Source organism: Stegostoma tigrinum, unplaced genomic scaffold, assembly GCF_030684315.1.
Source record: "Stegostoma tigrinum isolate sSteTig4 unplaced genomic scaffold, sSteTig4.hap1 scaffold_110, whole genome shotgun sequence".
Taxonomy (NCBI): domain Eukaryota; kingdom Metazoa; phylum Chordata; class Chondrichthyes; order Orectolobiformes; family Stegostomatidae; genus Stegostoma; species Stegostoma tigrinum.
Window position 1 is genome coordinate 486575 of NW_026728061.1, and position 14166 is coordinate 500740.

A 14166-nucleotide genomic window follows, 5' to 3' on the forward strand; every position below is an offset into this window, starting at 1 on the left:
CAAGCATATTTAGAGAAAGTTGGGTGAAAGTGCTGAGAGAAAGCATTTTAGTGGCACGGTGGCTCAGTGTTTAGCACTGCTGCCTCACAGCACTCGGACCCGGGTTCGATCCCAGCCTTGGGCGACTGCCTGTGTGGAGTTTGCACATTCTCCCCATGTCTGTGTGAGTTTCCTCCCACAGTCCAAAGATGTGCAGGTTAGGTGGATTGGCTGTGCTAAATTGCCTGTTGTATTCAGGGAGGGGTACATGAGGAGGGTTATAGATCTGGCTGGGATGCTGTGAGGTTTGGTGTGGACTTGTTGGGCTGAAGGGCCTGTTTCCACACTGTAGGAATTCCATGACTATGGTTCCAGAGCATTGAGCATATCCCAGCATATCAAGGATAGTAGGAACTTCAAATGCTGGAGAATCTGAGATAACAAGGTGTTTAGACCTAGGATTTTTCAAGTTTTGATCAGTCCGCTTTTAAAATTGGTTTAATAAGACTTCATCATTCCTGGGAACACTGCAATACCACAATAATGCATGGAGAAAGTTCGTATTCCACCTCCCTGCTCCAAAAATCAGTTTAATATAGGGTCCTTAGGCAAAGGACATATCAGATATTAAAGCTGATAGGGACAAATGCTTTTTCTGTGGTGTTGTCTTCACACCAAAACCACTAAAACCAAGGCCATGTTTCCACACATGAGATAGCCACCAACTGTGAACACTTGGTATAATAAATACTTAATCCTATTTTCCACCAGCCTGACTGTGTGCAAAGACTTGCAAATCACTGCTGACAGTTTTTACTGTTGTTCCCAAACTCCTGGGCTTCTTAACCAGGGCAAAGAAGTCAGTTTGCACCAGTGCTTTTTCATCACTTTTCTAGAAAACATCTTCGTAGTGAATGTAGATCATCGAAAATGTACCAATCAGATGAGGTAGGGCAGAGCTGACGTCACCAACAAGCCTCATCAACCAGCTCCATGACTAGCAGCGGGTCAGTGAGATTGCAGCAACGATCGGCAGAGAACGGCACGCTCAGAGAATGTCCCAGCACAGAGGAAGGTGCTTCAGCCTGTCACTCTCTGCATCAGCTGTCTGTACGGGTAACTTCACCAGTCCTTCCCGATGCCCTGTAAATCTCTCATCATTCAACTCTCTCCTGAGGGCCATGAATAATTCTGCTTCCAGCGCCCTCTCAGGCAGTGCACAGCCGGCAGGAACCATTCGCTGAAGATGGTGGGTCCACCTCCCTTGATAAATGTGACTCTTTGTTACAAAAAAAAGGCGAATCACTATCCCCTCCCTCCAAATCCATCCCACCCCATCTGTTTCTTTGGAATGTGTAACTGCCTGCAGTGTCAATGTGCCTGCAGTTGCTAAAAGGGTCTGATTTTTGTGCCATTCTATTCTGTGCACTAAGCAAACTGAACTGTTAGCAATGCATAAAAATGCCTGCCTCTTCCCAAATCAAATCAAATACTTGAAACAAATTCTAATTCTGATCAAGTAATATCCCTGTCGGGAAGTACTGGGTCACAGTTACAAACAGAATTTCTTAGACTAATCCATCTGACCTGGAATATATGAACTCTGGTCCCCAAACCACTCCAACATCCCTAACATCACTCCCCGCCCTTCATGCAAATGAGCAGCGTGATGCTGCTGGATATTAAGTTCAGTACCTTGAAAAGTCACAAATGGTTTGGCTTCGACTCCAAACATTCCAATTACAATCTGGTAATTTAGAATTGCAAATTAACATCCAAGAGCTGTAGAGATATAAAGGATGGAAACAGACTGATTGCTGCAACTTGTCTATTCGAACCAGATATCCTAAGCTATTTTAGTCCCATTTGCCAACATTTGGCCCCTATCCCTCTGTCCCCTTCCTATTCATTTCCCAATCCTGATGCTGTTTAAGAGCTGGGATTGTACCACCTCCTCCATACATGCAGCATTCTCTACATGTAAAACTGTCCCTCAGGTCCCTTTTAAACCTTTCGCCTGTCAACTTAAACCATGCTCTCAGATTTGGATTCCTTTCCTTGAGGAAAAGATATTGACAATTCACCCCATCCAAGCCCCTCATGATTTTATAAACCTCTGTAAGGTCACGCCTCAGCCTATGACGTTACAGGGAATCAGCTCTGGCCTATTCAGCCACCTCTTCCTGTCGCTCAAACTATTCAATCCAAGCACCACTCTTGTAAATGTTTTTTTTCCTGAAACCTTTCAGTTAAACAATTTTCCTGTAGCAGGGATATTATAACTGAATGCAGTATTCAAAAAGTGACAATGTTCTGTACACCTGCATTATAACGTCCAAACTCCGATACTCAATACATTGATCAATAAAAGCAAGCATGCCAAATGCCTTCTTCACCACCCTGTCTAACTGTGACTCCACTTTCAAGGAATTTTGCATCTGCACCCCAATGTCTCTGTTTGGTGACACTCCCCAAGGCCTTACCATTAACTTGTAAGTCCTGCCCTAGTTTGCCTTACCAAATCGCATCACATCACATTTATCTCAACTCTATCTGGCACTCATAGGCCCATCTGATCAAGGTCCCGTTGTACTCTGAGATAACATTCTTCACTATCCACAACAACATGAATTTTGGGGCCATCGGCAAACTTACTAACCATCCCTCCTATGCTTCCATCTAAATCATTTATATAAAGTTATGGCTAAGCAGTGTCCCAGCACTGATTCTTGTGACACACCACAGGTCACAGGTCTCCAGTCTGAAATATAATACTCCGCCATCACTCTGTGCCTCCTGCCTTCAAGCCAGTCTTGGATCCAAACCATTAGCTTCCACTAGATTCCATGTGATCTAACCAGTCGACCATGAGGAACCTTTTCAAACACCTTTCCAAAGTGCATCCAAACAATTTTTACCCGCTCTGTCTTCATCAACCTTCTTTGTCACCTCTGCAAAACCCTCATGTTAGTGGGACATGATTTACATCACACCAACACCAGAGTCAGATGACTGGGAACAGTATGTGAAGCAAAATGTGTACATGAGATAACAAAATGTGGAGCTGGATGAATACAGCAGGCCAAACAGCCCACAGCCTCCACAGCCAGCAGCCCCAGAGGAGACAGCCACGCTGAGCCCTGCCGAATTTTCACCATCCCCCAGACCTCCCACTGACTGAAGTCAAACGGTTAGTCCTCAGTAAGGGGCTCACCTTTGTCCTCATTCACCCACACATCCACGAATGACAGTCACGTTAGGACATTGAGCAGTTTTTCTGCCACCTTTGCCTCTCCAGCTATCTTCTCCTCAATCCATCTTTGATCCGCCTCTCCCTCACTCCCTATTTATATCAGAACCCTCTCCCCATTCCGCTTTTCTGATGAAGGGTCTAAGCCCGAAACGTCAGCTTTTGTGCTCCTAAGATGTTGCTTCGCCTGCTGTGTTCATCCAGCTCCACACTTTGTTATCTCGGATTCTCCAGCATCTGCAGTTCCTATTATCTCTGATACAAAATGTGTACATTACTGGTTGAAAATAATGAAATAATTTCATTGTCTTCAACTTTAAAATCAAATGCTGGAGTCTGCAGCTCAAAAGATATCAGAACCACTGGGATCAGAGGAAACCCACAGTTCATGAAATGCCCAGGATTCAGGGTGATGTCACTGAGCAATTGCCCGTGTGTGATAACATCACCCACTTGAACACAGAGCATTCGGGTCTGCACAAACAGGTGGTGTGCACAAAAGATGTGAGGGTCTGTGGAGTGATTGAAAGGAGATTGATCAGAATGATTCAGGAACTGAGGGATATTAATTGTAAGGTCAGGTTGGTGAAACTGAAGATGTTCTGCACAAAGCGAAGGAGACTGATGATCTTTGACAAAGATGTCTCGGTCTATGATACTCCCAAACATCCCAGATGTCCTCTTTTTTCAAAAACCGCAACTTCCCCTCCACAGTGATCAAAAATACCCTCGACCATGTCTCCCGCATTTCCTGCAACTCATCCCTCACACCCCCTATTCGCAATAATAACCAAAATTGAATACCCATTATCCTTACATACCACATGACCAACCTCCAAATCCAACGCATCTTCGTCTGACATTTCTGCCATCTGCAATCCGACCCCACCACCAAAGACATTTTTCCGTTCCTGCCCTTATCTGCTTTCCGGAAGGACCGCTCTCTCTGTGACTCCCTTGTCCACTCCACACTCCCCTCCAGCCCCACCACCCCGGGCATGTTTCCCTGCAACCGAAGCAAGTGCCATGCCTGCCCCTATATCTCCCCCTTCACCCCCATCCCAGGCCCGAGGAAGACTTTTCACATCAAACAGATGTTCACCTGCACATCTGTCAATGTTATACACTGTATCCGCTGTTCCCGTTGTGGCCTCCTCTACATTGAGGAAACTATACGGAGGCTTGGGGACCGCTTTGTGGAACACCTACCCTCTGTTCGCAACAAACAACTACACCACCCAGTTGCGAACCATTTCAATTTCCAACCCCCCCCAACTCCTCGGATGGCATGTCCATCCTGGGCCTCCTGCATTGCCACAATGATGCCACCCGAAAGATGCAGGAACAGCATCTCATATTTCGCTTGGGAACCCTGCAGCCCAAGGGTATCAATGTGGATTTCACAAGCTTCAAAATCTCCCTTCCCTCGACCACATGCCAAAACCAGCCCAGCTAGTCCCTGCCTCCCTAACCATTCCTCCCTTCTCAAGCCCCACCCCCATCCCCTATCCACTATCCTCACGCAACACCCTCCCGACCTATCCATCCTCCCTGGACTGACCTATCTCCCCTTAACTCCACACCTACAGTCACCTTCACTGGTTTGAACCCCAACTCTTTGACCTGTCTGTCTCCTTTCACCCTATCTTCTCCTTTGTCCACCTTCTATCCGCCTCCCTGTCTCCCTATTTATTTCAGAATCCCCTTCCTCTCACCCATTTTTGAATAAGGGTCCCGATCTGAAACGTCAAAATTTCCTGCTCCCCTGAATCTGCTTGGCCTGCTGTGTTCATCCAGCTTCACACCGTGTTATCTCGAATGCTTGGAGACTGCTTTGTGGAGCACCTACACTCCCCCCTCACTGACCAACCCCCACCCCCACTTCCCACCTACAATAACCTCACCTCTACTAGTCTCATTCCTGCCTCCTCGACCTGTCCGTCTTCCCTCCCACTACTCGCCCCTCCCTCCTCACTGACCAACCCCCGTCAAATCTCCCTACCTACCTCACCTTTACTGGCTTTATCCCCAACTCCTTGACCTGTCCATCCTCTCTCCACCTATCTGCTCCACTATCTACCTTCTATCACTGCCTCCCCCTCTCTCTATTTCAGAGCTCTGTTCCCCTACTTTTTTTCTGAAGAAGGGTCCAGACCTGAAACATCAGCTTTCCTGCTCCTCTGATGCTGCCTGGCCTGCTGTGTTCATCCAACTCCACAGCTTGTTATCTCAAATTCTAGCATCGGCAGTTCCTGCTGCCCCCATCACCATTCATGACTGGTTGTAGCAGAATAGTTGCAATCCTTCCACCCTGTCTGTAATGCATTAGTTCTGCTGTTTGTAATGCAAGCAGTTGAATGCAGTCGCTATAATGGGTTGGCATCAGTTTCAGGTACGCATGGTTCTGACCCCGGCATGTTTGCCTGCACTCGTCACTGAACCATTGATCAGCTTCATGGGAATCATAGACTGAGGGATTATCCGGGACAAAGAGTCACAGATTCTGGTGGAATACAATTCTGCTTCTGCTGCTGCTGCTGTGGTTTCCATCACCACATGGATGCCCAGTTTTGAGCTGCAATAAGTGCAATGTAATGTTCCCCAGTTCAGACTGAGTCCCCATTGCCCTTGTACGCAGTGACCTACTCTATTTTCTGATGTGGTAACACTTACATTTTAATATTCTCATTCTACTGACAGTCTCTCCATGGTGTCACATCTCCAATTTGTCACGTTGCTCAAAACCCTTTAACATATTCATCTGAACCTTTCCCTTTCCAGTAGGAACATCTTTGGATGGCACAGTGGCTCAGTGGTTAACACTGCTGCCTCACAGCCCCTGTGATGTCGGCTCAATTCTACCCTCAGGTGACTGTGTGGAGTTTGCATGTTCTCCCATGTTTGCGTGGGTGTCCTCCAGGTGGTCCACTTTCCACCCACAGACCTAAGCTGTGCAGGCTCGGTGAATTGCCCATGCTAAAGTGCCCATTGTGTGGATTAGGTGAGTAATAGGGGGCTGGGTCTGGATGGCATGCTGTGAGAGTCGGTGTGGATTTGTTAGGCTGGTGGGCTTGTTTCCACACTGTCGGAAGGTTTTTAAAGTGAATGTTTCTCTCCCTGACCATGATTAAGAGCTCTGTACTGTCAGTGAGGCTAGAGTTATGTAGTTTCAGAACCAAGTAATTTTTTCACCTTGCACTGTCACTCACTTCTCAGTGTTTGGTGATCCATGTTGGACAGGGTGTTTGAGCAACTTTGACACACGTTTTTGGGATTTATTCAAAAACACAATTTGCTGAAGAAACTCAGCAGGTCTGGCTGTGTCTGTAGAGTGAAAGCAAAGTTAAGCTGTTGGACCCAGTGATGCCTTTTCAAAGCTTCCAGTTTCTGCAGCAATTTTTCATTTTTCAGATTTCCAGCATGCATGGTTCTTTGTTTTGTTGAAAATTCAGTCAGTGCTGATTCATTTCTGGAGAAATTCAGCAGGTCGAGATGCATCAGTGGAGACAGAGAAACAGGGTTAAGGCTTTAAGTCCAGCAAGACCCTTTTTCAGAACTGAACAGGTTCGGGAAATGGCCTTTTTAATACCTTACGAGAGGTGGAGGAGGGCTAACAGAAAACAGAGGGTGTTGGGGTGCCGTGCAAAATACAAATCGGCTTTTAATTGTGTTGAAAGAGAAGCAGATGTACAATGGGAGTAAATAAAGTTATGAATGGGGGAGATGGGTTCCCTCAACTGAATGCAATGTTAACAAGACACAAACAAGACAAGGTCACATCGCCTATGCCATATTGTGTACATCATATCTTCATTAATAACCCTGAGTGTGTTGAGCATATGTGAACAATCTTATATGTCTACACACACACGCTGATTAAACAGTGTATATAAAATCATTTCTCCTCCGTTCCGTTGCAACCTATCGTGTTTTGTTCACCTTGTCAGTCGCCATTCCTTCAGCCAAATTTATTCTGTCTCTTTCTCTGCATTTTGTTTTATTCCATCTATGAAGAAGAAATTGCCTACTGGGCAATATCAAGTTCATCCTGTCCAGACTGCACAGCCACTGTCCCCTCTTCCTTACTGTTTCTTAATCAATCACATAGATATTGTCTCTGACCCTTTCCTCCCAATAAGCAAAGCTATTGGAAATGTAATGTTTACTTTTGGGCTCAGGCTAAAAAAATTGGTCAGGAAAGGCTGTATAAACTGCAAAAAAATTGTTTGCAACTTTAGAAGCAAATTATTGAAAATATTGTGTTAAAGATAAAATGTTGCCTTATTAGGGCAGTGAGAGGAAAGTTCAGCAAAACCCACATTTCCTGCCTTTCTCCAGGTTGTTGTGGCCAGAGATGTGTTTGGATTGGCAGTTGTTGTGGTGGAGGAGACTTTGGTGAAATAACAACCTCTCATTTGGCTCTCAGGAAAATGGTTACATACGTCATCACATGTGGATAACACAGCAGAATCATCGAGCCTGTGCAGAGAAAGTATCAACTTTCTCCTCTGTCTCTATCATTGTGAGATGAATTGGAGATGGGCATTGAGTCCAATAGCAGGCAATGTCACCCAAACCAGGTATTGTTGATACATTAAAAGTGTCAGAGTGGAAGGGGTTAACGGGAGCTGTTTGTTCAGTGACTCGAATTAATGTCAGTCTCCATGGATACTAACTGTGTCACTGGAGGGTTTCCCTCTTCTATTAATAAGGGGTTTCTCCCAATGCGTTATCCCACAGTATCTGTGGCTGTGGCATATTCAACACAATTGGGATCAGCAGCTCCAGAGATGTGGAGAGATCAGAATCTGTGACCAGCAGATTGGGATGTTCCAAATTATGGATCAGAATCTCAGAATCACAGCCGGGAATGTGACAACAATGTATAAGAAACTGAGAGGAATAGATTGGAATGTTCCAACAATGGACAGGAGTTTATCCTCTGGCCTTTACAATCTTTCTATCAATTGGGCGCCATTAACATTGTGGATAGAAGCTGTACTGATGGTTATTCAAGCGGGTTACTATCCCATCCTCGCTATTGTTGGTGTTCCCGGTAAGTCTCTCTATCTCTGTCCATTCATTTATTCTGTGACCAGCGACTCAATTTCTAAGCTCTGTATTTGGCAACGAAGGAAACTATTGTATTCACTTTCAGTTACAAACTCAACTCTTATTCCAGGGTTTTTTTCACCTTCACTTACAAACACCCGAGGAGGAAGAAAAGTGTTCATAACCACCATTGGCCCATTTTGTCCTGATCTGATTTATATCACAATATTCCCTTTATCACCAATAATATCCTCAGTTTTCACTTCTGCTTCAGTGCTGTTTCTGATTAAATCATAATCTGCTCCTTTCCAGTTGCAGCTCTCTTCTGGCCACACTTGCGGTTACTAATATTTTGATTGTATTCTTATTTTTATCTCTACCTCGACCTATGCCAGTTGCAAAGTGTGAAGCCAGTTTTATTCTAAAATGAGGAGGTTACAGCTTTGTGTCAGTGGTTTCAGCATAACCCGTCGATGGCCATCAAATGACAGTTCAGTGAACTGTTTAGATTCTAGAACTTTCCAAGTAGCAGTGGTGCCATGTCCATTATCTCTGAAGTGCAGTGCTCCGATGTGTTCACTTGTTGACAGAGGCCGTGTCTCTTCACCCCAACCCCCACTGACCCACTGCTGAGTGGGATACATTACTCTGTCTCCACAGAATAAGATATAGGAAATCTTCCAGAAATTCTACAGGACTGTTACTGTGAAAATGAGAAACTGTGGGAGATTAGAATTAATAAAGCGGAACTGCTCAAAACTAATTGAACTGAAGTTTGGTACTTTGCTCTGGTATGTCCCAGAGATTACATGGAGGTGGGAATAGAGCTTGTGAAAGAGTTACAGGGTCAGACAGCTCTTCAGTCCAACCAGTCCATGTCAAACATAATCCCAAACTATCCCAGTCCCACCTGCCTGGGCTTGGCCCATATCTCTCCAACAGTTTCCTGTTCATGAACTTGTCCAAATGTCATTTAAAACTTGTAACTACGAGAAAGAATTATTGATTACCATTCAGAATTCTTCAGATTCAGGAATTGCCAGTTCCTGCAGAATGGAAGTAGCTGTTGTAACGCACATTAAAAAAAAACTGGAGTGAGAGGGAAATCAAAATAAAAATAAATTTTGGACAACTTGATATCTGTTATGAGAAAAATATGGAACCTTTTTTGAGGGCTGTAAAAACTAGACACTTGGGAAATCATGATATGACTTGGCAGAGTCAACTTCGATTCAGGAAAGGGAAGTTATCTTTGGTAAACCTGTGCAGTTTATGTTAATTGAAACATCCAAAAATTTCAGATGTGTGTCCAAATTATCCCCAGAAATGTCTTCCATTGCTACTCCACCATCTTCCCTAAGATTCTATTCCTATTAACTCCAGCCCGTTCCTTCCTCATGATGTTTTTTTAGTTTCATCACTCAGTTGTAATTGTGTCACATCCAAATGCAAACAATACATTTAAACTGAAAGAGGGAGCTTTGAGAGATAAAACATGGAGAAGGATTGGAGTATTCATTAACTTGATTTATGTCATGTATGTATGAGATAGAGAGAGAGAGAATATGGGTGATGAGATGTGAAAATAGAGAAAACTGCATTATCGACTGAAGTTGATGTACTTTCCAACTTGTTTTGGCAATTCCTGTGTGTTGTGATCCTTTGCCCAGTGCATGTACGACTGAGTAATATGTATATAATAGTTGAAGTATCCACACATGAGAACCAGTGAGAGCGGTGTATTTGAATTTACAGAGTACTTTTGATATGGTTGCACACAGGTGAGTGAATAAAATTAGAGTTGAGAGGTAAGGTGGAATATACTACATGGATTGAGAATTGTTTAGTTGACGCAATACAGAGAGTGGAGCCCTTTTCCAGGCTGAATGCTGCTCGTTATGGGGTATCACATGAATCAGTGTTTGGACCACAGTAATTTAAAAGGCATACAAACTATTTGGATGTGGCCAGCAACAGCATACATCTCATTTTGTAATGATTAAATGATGTGAGGTTGGGAAGTGTTGTGGTCACAAAAGGGCCTGCATGTCCTTGATCATAGGTCACCAAAATTAGTACATGCAGCGCTATCAGTCATGTGGGAAGTAAATGGTATGTTGTCCTTCATTGTAAGATGATTCATGTACATGAATAAAACCACATGTCTGCACATGTACAGCCTTGATGAAAGACTATTTATGGGCACTGTGCATAGGCTTGATCCCTTTTGTAATGAAAGAACTCCTTGCCACAGACACGGTACAAATGGTCATCACCAGTCTAATCCCTGAGATGATGGTACCATGAGGAGCGAGTGAAGAAAGTGAGTGTTTAATATGTTGTGCTGTGAGAGAATCAGAGATTACTGCATTAAAATTACAAAGTTGGTGATGAACTCTTTTATCCACAAAAGAAATTGATAGGGTGAGAAATCCCATACGTGACCCATGTAAATACATGTGGATTTTACATATAAAATGACATAGAGCCCCACAGTGATTCAGAGAGAAGCACAGGCTCTGAATGAACTCTCCCCACATTAATCTGTGACCCTACACTGAACCCGATGTTGTTCACAATCCTGACAGCAGCCCAAATACCCTCTTTGTGACATTAGCCAGACCAACCAGATTCTGATCTCCATAGAGAACGGAAGCATGTATTTTCAGAGGATGCCACTTGTGATTTTGCACAAAACATTAGTCTTCCCACCACACTACTGTAAAACTGCATTAAAGTACTGCATGTGTACCAAGAACAATGGAGGCATGTTGACCAGCGTGAAGCAGACTATCTGTACAGCCTAGCTCCATTTGCTTGTCATGTTACCTAAGTCTGTTTACATGTAAGTGACTGTAGGGTCTCGATGGCCTTCTCCTTTTCATATGTAGGGACGCAAGGGGCTGTACAGCAGGGCCAAATGCTGAATTGATCCACCCTGGGCTCCTGAGGAACAGTTCGATGTGTTCATGTGACATTGCTGTAACTGTAAGATATTATTTTATTTTGGTTTCTTTTAAGAGAAGGATTGAACGAGAGGCACAAAGCTGTCTAGTTAAGACCATTGAGTAAACAGTCTTGAGAGGGTTTGGGTTTTTTTTAAATGCAGCCTGAATGAGTGCGACGAGCTCTCACAGATCAGAATTTCTGAGTTTTGCTTTTCTGTTGCATCAGAAGCTATTGGTGTCTCAATGGAGTTGGAAGCTTCAGTGAATGTCTCCTGACTGCAGAATTTTCTTTGGATGATTATTTTCTCCTCCTGAATTGGAGAACCGCATGTGAGAACCTTCTCTGAATTTTATTTCTGACCAAAGTGTCTGTTTATGGGCTGCTACTATGCTGGAACAGTTAATTAGTAATATTTGCTATAGCTATTATACTATAAGTTTATCCACCAGAGCGAGGTTATTCTAAATTCCTTTTTTTTGGTTCTACTTTGACTACAGTGTTTAAATAAATTGTGTTTTGTTTAACATCTGTCAACTATTTCATTAATGTATCTCTGAATAAATGTCAACACAAAGGCAGCACAGACCTCTAGGGAAGAGAATTCCCACTCCAAATGCCCTTTTCAAATTTCTTCTCATCTACCTGATGGAATCAGAAAGTCACACAACGCAGAAACAGATTATTTGCCCCCACTGACTTGATATGTAATCTGATCTATTCCCATTTGCCAATATTTGGTCCATATCCCCCTCAACTTTTCCTATTCTTGTACCAATCCAGATACTTTTTTAGCTGTGTAATTGCACACACCTTCACCACTTCTGACAGCACTTTCTGATCACACACCTCTCTCTGCGTGAAAATGTTGCCCGAAGTTTCCTTCTAAGTCGCTCCCCTCTCACCTTCAACATCAGCACTTTACTTTTGGCCTCCCCTCTCCTGGGAAACCGACCTTGGCTATTCAGGCTATTCATGCCCCTCATGATCTTATAAACATCTGTCATGTCACCCCTCAGCCTCCACACTCCGGGGAAAACACTTCAAATTGTTCAGCCTCTCCCTACAGTTCAGACCCTCCTGTCCTTGAACATCCTTGTAAATCTGTTTTTTTCTGCACCTCTCAAGGTTAACAACATCTTTCCTTTAGCAGAGCCAACCGATGTGTGCGCAGTATTCTTAAAGTGGCCTCATCAATGTCCTGTACAGAAGCAACATGCCATCCCAACCCCTATACCCAATGCTCTGACTGATTAGGGCAACCATGACAAATGTGAGACATTTTTCCATCCCCATCCCTGTCTGCTTTCCGGAGAGACCACTCTCTCTGTGACTCCCTTGTTTGCTCCACACTGCCCTCCAACCCCACAACACCCAGCACCTTCCCCTTAAACAGCAGGAAATGCTACACTTGCCCCCACACCTCCTCCCTCACCCCTATCCGAGGCCCCAGGATGACTTTCCATACTAAGCAGAGGTTCACCTGCACATGTGCCAATGTGGTATACTGCATCCACTGTACCCGGTGTGGCTTCCTCTACATTGGGGAAACCAAGCGGAGGCTTGGGGACCGCTTTGCAGAACACCTCCAATCGGTTTGCAACAAACAACTGCACCTCCCACTCGCGAACCATTTCCACTCCCCCTCCCATTCTTTAGATGACATGTCCATCATGGGCCTCCTGCAGTGCCACAATGATGCCACCCGAAGATTGCAGGAACAGCAACGCATATTCCGCTTGGGAACCCTGCAGCGCAATGGTATCAATGTGGACTTGACCAGCTTCAAAATCTCCTCTTCCCCCACCGCATCCCAAAACCAGCCCAGTTCGTCCCCTCCCCACACTGCACCACACAACCAGCCCAGCTCTTCCCCTCCACCCACTGCATCCCAAAACCAGTCCAACCTGTCTCTGCCTCCCTAACCTGTTCTTCCTCTCACCCATCCCTTCCTCCCACCCCAAGCCGCACCCCCATCTCCTACCTACTAACCTCATCCCACCTCCTTGACCTGTCCGTCTTCCCTGGACTGACCTATCCCCTCCCTACCTCCACACCTATACTCTCCTCTCCACCTATCTTCTTTACTCTCCATCTTTGGTCCGCCTCCCCCCTCTCCCTATTTATTCCAGAACCCTCACCCCATCCCCCTCTCTGATGAAGGGTCTAGGCCCGAAACGTCAGCTATTGTGCTCCTGAGATGCTGCTGGGCCTGCTGTGGTCATCCAGCCTCACATTTTATTATCTTGGATTCTCCAGCATCTGCAGTTCCCACTATCACTGTCCTTCCCTACCCTGTCTCACATGCTACTCCACCTTCAAGGAACTATGTGTGTGCACTAAAGGTCTCTTTATTCAGTAACAGTCCCCAGGGCTGTCTAAGTCCTGCCCAGCATCACCTTACCAAATGCAAAGCCTCTCATTTATCTAAATTAAACTCCATCCGCCATTCCTTGGCCCATTGGCCCATTTGATCAATGTCCCATTGCACTCTGAGATAATCTTCACCACTGTCCACTGCATCACATTTTAATATCATCTGTAAACTTACTAACCATGCCTCTGATATTCACACCCAAACCCTTTATATTAATGATGGACAGCAGTGAACTCAGCACTGATACTTGCAGCACGCCGCTGGTCACTGGTCTCCAGTCTGTAAAACAATCCTCTGCCTTCAAGCCAATTTTGAATTCAATTGGCTATCTCCCCCCGGATCCCATGTGATTACCCATTACTAATCTGTCTACCATTCGGAACGTTACCGAACACCTTCCTGAAGCCCATATAGAAAATGTCTGCCACACTGCCTTCATCAAACTTCTTTATCACCTCTTCAAAATAATCAAGTTAGTGAGACACGATTTTCACTGCGCAAAGCAATGTTTACTATCCCGAATCAATACTTGCCTTTCCAAATGCATGTAAATCCTATCCCT

The 14166-nt window shown here is 44.7% G+C and overlaps 1 non-coding gene across 1 annotated transcript; it reads right to left on the bottom strand.

Annotated features, from left to right (window-relative positions):
- Positions 1-481: 481 nt before the first annotated feature.
- On the bottom strand, positions 482-673 carry LOC132207610 (U2 spliceosomal RNA). The gene has a single exon (XR_009443631.1). It is a non-coding gene; the product is annotated as a U2 spliceosomal RNA (small nuclear RNA).
- Positions 674-14166: the final 13493 nt, after the last annotated feature.